Here is a 7,396-nt window from a genome sequence, read left to right as displayed (position 1 = left end):
CAGTTTTTCTTTTTTAATAAATCTGCAAAAATGTCAACAATTCTGTGTTTTTCTGTCAATATGGGGTGCTGTGTGTATATTAATGAGGAAAAAAAAATTAACTTAAATGATTTTAGCAAATGGCTGCAATATAACAAAGAGTGAAAAATTGAAGGGGCTCTGAATACTTTCCGTACCCACTGTATATGCACAGGATAACGAGGAAACAAGGAGAAGCGAAACAAAAGGCAAACAGGATGGGGACACAGAAACACAAGTGTGCAAATAAGAGTATAAAACACAAGACAGGGGAACCCAGGCTGGGATCATGACAGAGTTCCAGAATCAATAATTACTGGAGGTCACTGGATATGATGAAGACATAGTGTTTCACAGCTTAACATCAGCAGTAGCTTGCATAATTATTTGTTTAACGAATGAAGAAGTGTGGATTGCAAATTTATTTTCGCTGGAGATTTTCCCAGTCTTGGCCCTTCATCAGCCACATACTCTAATATGTTTGCATTATGGGGGAGTTTCTAGAATCATGTACATTAGTAAAGTGGCATACATTTGCCAAAAAGTAGGAAAACGTCTGGGCTCAATACGACTGTACTTGAGAAGGAATGCAAAAATGCAGAAGTACAATCTGTAGCTTCAGAAAAGTCCTTGAACTGTCAGAAGGCTTTGCTGACAAATAAACAGGGATATATTGGCACAGGTAACATGGAGAACACACTGGTTGGAAATCGACAAAGTTACTTGTACTGTATGTGTGATGACAGTGTTACCTTATCTTCTCTAAAGTTACAAGAAAAAGTAGACAAGTGATTAGACCTTATTACATCTTGTCTGTCATTCTTAATAGGCAGATGAATTGGAGAATTGTCTGAATTGTCTGTATGTGTGAGTGAGAGCTTAAATGTGTGTGTGCGTCGTGTGATGGACTGGCCTTTCATCCAGAGTGATTCCCCGCCTGTGGCTGAAGATGCTGCGAAAGACTCCAGGCCTCCTGTGAGCTACAGAGAGTAAGGGGTTAATTAGAGAGTCTTAAATCAGAACTGGCGTTATCTGCTGAATCTCATCCGTCTGTAGAATTCATTAGATCTTCCACACAAACTCACACGTCAGTTCACTCAAGGTTATCTGTTTAGGACACAACATATCAGTCACATAAGAGCTGCTATTAAGACCTTTTTTCTGTTGCCCAAGTGATACTGCTAACACCATTAATCAGTATTTATGTGCAGGTAATTATGCACAAATGAATGAATGAATACGTAAATAAATGTTTGTTTTGTTCATGACTTGTCTTTTAGTCCTATTGTCTAAATAAATAAATAAATAAAAATGCAGAATGGTCGAATTGAATATGGTTAAAATAAGCTAATATTTGGAAAACATTTTTCAAATAAAAAATAAATAAATAATAAAAGGTTTTGTAGTGTCAGTCACAAATCCCATCACATTCTAAAATATATAAAGCAACTATTGCAACATTTTTTTTAAGAATACAAATAATAATAACCAAGAGTCTCTACTTTTTTTTTTTTTTACTTTTTCTGGTTCCTCACATTTTTTAAGGACATGAGTGTTAACATGTGCCCTGTCTTGTTTCAGCTGTATGATTATAATGGTTTTGTGGGCTGGTACAGCTGAGATAGTTGGATATGAATGATTGGGTAATTAGCTGAGATAATGGAGTCACACTGTGAGAACCTTAACAGAAGAATGAAGCATTATACTGTAAGGAGAAGCCCATGGAGATCCATCAGTGTAATAACTCAGGCCTGATCTGTCTGGTCAGAGCAACCTGTTCTCTTTTTGACAGGTGCATCCAGAATCATAATAATCACTCGTGGAGCTGTGAACTCCGTAAGTAACATCTAAATGGAACTTAAAGGCTTCGCCGTGTGTCTCTTAATGAAGGATTGCAAGTTTCACTGAGCAAGAGCCTGTCAGAGCAGAAGGTTTTGAAATTCAATAAACATAGTGTGTTCAAAGGGGATAATAGCTCTGTCTTTCACGGATAACCTTTAATGGAAGGGGGTCTGCTGAAAAAGAGACAAAAGAAAGACTGCCAGAGAAAGGGCCCTGTTTGTGCTCGATTGAATGCTCATCTGTCCTGTCTCGAGGACCATACTAGACTGTTCCAGCTGCTAGCAAGCACCACCAGCTACCCGGACGACGCGCTCTGTGCGTTCTACGACGCCAGTCTAAACATCGAGTGCAGAGCGCCGTCATCCGAAGATAGTCCTCAAGAGGATTTCGCCGTGTTTGTGGAGTGGATTCTCCACTCCAGACCCAGAGCCCAGCCCACCATCCCCCAAGAGCTGAACCCGTCAGACCAGGTGCGAGAGCCGGCAACAATGCCCCGTCACGAGGGAGAAAGCCACGGACGGTGTGAGCACGGAGAGGAGCTCCGCCCCCTGCACCACGGCCCCTCTGCTCGCCCTCAGCCACCATCATTACGGTGCGAGCTCCGCGGGTCTGCCCTTATTTGGGCTTGTTCCGGTCCTCGTTTAGTTTAAGTAGTCATCCCGTACACCTGTGTCTTCCAAATTATCCTGTGTATTTAGCCCCAGTCTGTGCAGGCTGTGTTGTCTTAATGCCATTGTACTACATGTGTATCCTGGCTACCCTGTGGATTATTAAAGACTGTTCAGTGTGAAATCCCTCGTTTCCTCGTTTCTCACTTCCACACACAGTAGGCAACCGTGACAGATGCATTATGGGATATGCTTAGCCTCTTAACTTTATTCAAGATTTTCAAGAAGCGTTTTTAAGACCTGTCTCAAGCACTCACTTCCTGTTGCACAACTGGCCAAGAGCATAAGTGTGGGTAATTGGATAGGCCCTTGGTATTTCTTTTTAATAAGTAATTGCATAGCCACCATTGAAAAAAAAGTGTGTTCTATACTGTATAGTATGAATGTAATCCAGACATACATTCTTCATGTTGTCACTGACATGTGAGTTCGCTTCACTGCCAAATCCTCTCTGCCATGGCCTCATGGGACAGTAAAGTGTTCATCAGATGCGCACTTCAGAATCAGAAGCTGGAAACAGCAGGGATGTAGATTATCCCTCACATAAAAGTTATAAAAGCAAAAGTTATAGTAACATCTATTCCCTGTTTACCATGTGTCTTCATGACTGGACAGGCCAGGAACGGCCAGAAGCACATGATAACGTGTTTGTACTTGCGGATAGACTTGGGCTGGATCTGCTGGTGTGATTGAGATGGAGGCTAATTTTAGCCGCTGAGCCGTGAGTAGAGCAGCTCCTTTCAATCTGCTCTCTGATATATCAACATTAAGAATGCACAGAGCCTCACAGTTAGGCATTTCATCTGTCCTGAAGGACTGGAATCCAGTGAGTAAATCGATCTGAATTCACTCGTAAAAATTGACCCATTGAAACACGATGGCCGCAAGAGCTCGGCTTTCATGGTCTGATGTGTTTCAGTAAGCATGCGGAGTTTGGATAAACCACATCGTGGAACAACTTGTCGGAAATACAAATTGAGTTGTGAAGCTTTGTATTCACCTTTATGCCATCTTTTTTTGTTTTTTTTGGGGGGGGGCGGGGGGGTTCAGAGGGATGTTGTAATGTCTCAATTCATTTGACTTTTTTTTCAATGTAAAATTAAGTACAATTTTGTTAATTTTCTTGAAATAATTTTTATATATTTATTGGTTTAAAATATTGCATTTCATTTTAAATACTAAATAGAAATATAACCAGTAATCCATCTGTTATGAAGATTTTTAGGTGCAAATATAGGTGACATTTCAGCTAGCTGTCAGTGAGAGTAATTCAGTCAAAATCAACTGCAAAACATCTAGCAGTCACTCAGACAGCTGTCAGTGTGCGAAAAGCCATAAATGCTAAATGTCTTACAGTGCACATCATATTTGTGTTACACTATCTTTATTTTAGGCCTAGCATGTTTAAAAACTCTTCTTGAGCAGCTCACACTTGATTTCTTCATTATCGGTTTTAAAGTAGAAAGGGAGCCTGTTTAGGATTTGAACATCTTACCAGAAGATCTCACACCCATGGGCATATATTTCATCTAACAGTTGGAGGGGACAATAAAGCAATTTTTGAAGGGGACACAAAGATGTGTTGCCTTAATTAAGCTAAATTGCTTTCATATGGGGACTTTTTGTACTTACTTGGCATTTTGGTGCACTGAAAAATTGTCCGGTTTTCTTTTCTCTGTCATTTTATCTGCCCAACAACACAAAGTGGTCATACTATAATTATTCAATTATCTTGCACCCTCCAGATAGTAATTTAGTTTTTGATGGGGTAGGTCCTGAGCCCTCAACAAACACCCAACCCTTTGCCTCAGTGATTTATGCCTATGTCACACCCAAATCAAGAATCATACTCCTAAAACAGTTCATGTTCAAGTAATACTGCACGAATTACTTTCACAGTTGGATTGTTGTATACATTCACAATTTGTGAATGTGAAAACATTTACGACTAGAAAATGTTAAAAATATTTGTTTTATGCAACTTTCATATTTGATCATATTTTTGTTTGCTTTTTGAAACATTTTAGTCACAATTTTGTTATAATATAATACTGTTTTGATATGTTTGCTATTTGCATTGGTTACTATTTAACATTTTTCACAGTGTGACTTTTGAATTATTTTAAAACCAGTTTGACCCACAGACATAATACTTATTCATTAAATAAAACAGTAGAACAAAAAAACAATTGAAAACAAAAACATACAAAAATGTACTGCCCCTATTTTTAATTAATGGATAATAACAAGTGAGATTTCAATGATATTTACAGTAGATCACTAAGCTAGAATTTATCCCTGGATTCCATTTCCATAATTGCTGAAAATTTTAGAATGAAAATACTGGTGAAGCAACTTGCAAAAGCAAAGATGCAGCATTTCTTCTCAGCAATGCCATGTGTAACTCCAGACTAAAGAGACAAAGGATCTACATTAGGACTGGGAAACTCTGGCCCTCGAGATTCGCTTTCCTGCAAAGTTTAGCTCCAACCCTAATCAAACTCACATGCTTGTAGCTTTTCAGCAATGCCAAGGAGCTTGATTAGTTGTTCAGGTGTATTGGATTAGGGTTGGAGCTGAACTCTGCAGATAAGTGAATCTCAGGGGCCAGAGTTGCCCAGTCCTGATCTACACACAGCTTTCAGATTCAAGTAACAAAACAACTGAATTCAGCATGAACACATATTCCAAAATACAACAACTGACAATGGGAACACAGGGAAACATGGGTAAATCAGGCTGTAAACACAGGAGGGTTCACAAGGCAACAAACACCCTGAGAGACAATCGTGAAATTAAACTACAAAATATACACAAGAAATTAGGAAACATGAACAACATACAACTCCAAACACAAAACAGTGACATCATGCTATTGAAAAAGATTTAAATTCATGTCATTCCAAACAATGATTTTCTTTATTTTTTCTTAAGTCACCATGAAATCAAAAGTCACAATTCTTATTTTTAGGAATTATTGCAGTTTTATTATAAATGATGTATCCATGCACAACATTAGATCACACTTTATAATAAGTATACACTAATAAAGTACTTACAAATGATTAACAATTATTAGTTTATAGTTAATTCATAGTTTATAAACTATGAGTAGACTACATTTTTCATATTTTCTACTTTCTTGAGTATAATTAAATTGTGGTACTTTTACTTGAGTTGAATAAAAATAAAGTATTCAGCTTCGCTACATTTATTTTTCACCAGAAGTACAAAGTACAAAAAAGACAAAGGTGCCGATGGAGAAACAGGGCGAGGTGGTGTTTAATGGACACTTTTTAAACTACTGGGGTGGAGCCCCAGTGGAGTAGTTACATGAGAGTCTTTAATACTCCATAATGATACTAAATACCCCATACTCCATAATAATAATAAAGTACTTTGTAATGCAGTAACTTGAGTAGTTTATCAGCAAACTACTTATTTATTCTTACTTGAGTCATATTATTTTTCAGTACAAGTAAAAGTAAAAGCTTATAAGTAAATTATTCCTTAAGTAGCAATACTTTTACTTAAGTAAAATTTTTAGTATGCTTTCCACCACTGGGATGACCTGAGGGTGAATACATTTATATTTTTGTGTGAACTATTACTTTAACAGTATAGGTGAACTTCAAGGAACACATTAAAATAATAATTAAAAAAGCCATCATAGTACTTAGTGAAGTCGCCTTTAGTTATGCAGCTATTTATACAGTACAGATTGTGTCAGAACAGCTTTACATTGTTAAACAGGAAAATAGTGTGTTGACAATGCAAACAAAATTCAATTCTGCTGTAAAGCAGCTCTAAAAAGAGGACAATAGTAAACAGTCAAATTTTTCAGTTAAAGTCATTTAATTGCTGATTCAGTGATGTCATCACCCAGCTCAGTTCAGGTGGCTTTCAATAGTGTCTGTGCAATCAAGTCGATAGTATTGGCAAAAATTAACCATATTACCATAGATTAATGATAAACCTGATATATCACCCACAACATTGGGAGGTGGCAAAAGCTGTGTTAAGAAGGACAATTATTTAATGTCCTTCCACATCAAATAAATACAAAATAAATATGAATGAGTGGCAGGGGTTAACGACACCAAGCTGCGGCAGACGGAAACTCTGAAGAGGGACTTCAGGAGCCTGATCGAGACGGTACACAGCACATCGCCCGCGACGCCAATCATTGTGTCAGGACCGCTTCCCACGTATCGACGAGGACACGAAAGATTCAGTAGACTATTTGCTTTAAATTAATGGTTATTGTCATGGTGTAGAGAACAGAAACTGCTCTTTGTTAATAATTGGAATCTTTTCTGGGAGCGTCCTAGGCTTTTTCGCGCTGATGGCCTGCACCCCAGCAGAGTCGGAGCGGAACTCCTGTCGGACAACATCTCCAGGACGCTACGCTGACTAGTAAACCAATTCTCAAATAACTGCCACGATGGCTTTTGTTCTACCCACTTAAATGATAGAAGTACTTGTGTTCTCCAATCTATAAAGACTGTGTCTGTTCCCTGAATAGTGAGGTCAAAATATACATTTAATGGAGGATCTAGAAAAAACCTGATCGTGATTAAACAGGAAAAATGCAAAATAAATGAACAAAAACCATTATTAAAGCTTGGGCTCCTAAACATTAGATCACTCGCACCCAAAGCAGTTATTGTAAATGAAATGATCACAGATAATAGTTTTGATGTACTCTGCTTGACTGAAACCTGGCTAAAACCAAATGATTATATTGGTCTAAATGAGTCTACTCCACCAAGCTACTGTTATAAGCATGAACCCCGTCAGACTGGTCGTGGTGGCGGTGTTGCAACAATATATATATAATAATAATAGTGATATTCTCAATGTTACTG

The 7,396-nt window shown here is 38.0% G+C and overlaps 1 long non-coding RNA gene across 1 annotated transcript in view; it reads right to left on the bottom strand.

Moving 5' to 3' along the window:
• The window catches only part of LOC107661553 (uncharacterized), an 18,665-nt gene that overhangs the window by 3,519 nt on the left and 7,750 nt on the right, over nucleotides 1-7,396 (bottom strand). Inside the window, exon 2 of the long non-coding RNA XR_001631121.1 lies at nucleotides 2,415-2,424. This is a non-coding gene — a long non-coding RNA (uncharacterized LOC107661553). The remainder of the gene's footprint in view (nucleotides 1-2,414; nucleotides 2,425-7,396) is intronic.

Source organism: Sinocyclocheilus anshuiensis, unplaced genomic scaffold, assembly GCF_001515605.1.
Source record: "Sinocyclocheilus anshuiensis isolate Anshui unplaced genomic scaffold, SAMN03320099.WGS_v1.1 scaffold731, whole genome shotgun sequence".
Classification (NCBI taxonomy): Eukaryota; Metazoa; Chordata; class Actinopteri; order Cypriniformes; family Cyprinidae; genus Sinocyclocheilus; species Sinocyclocheilus anshuiensis.
Note: the sequence above shows the minus strand (reverse complement) of the source record. Positions and strands in the feature narration are given on the sequence as shown.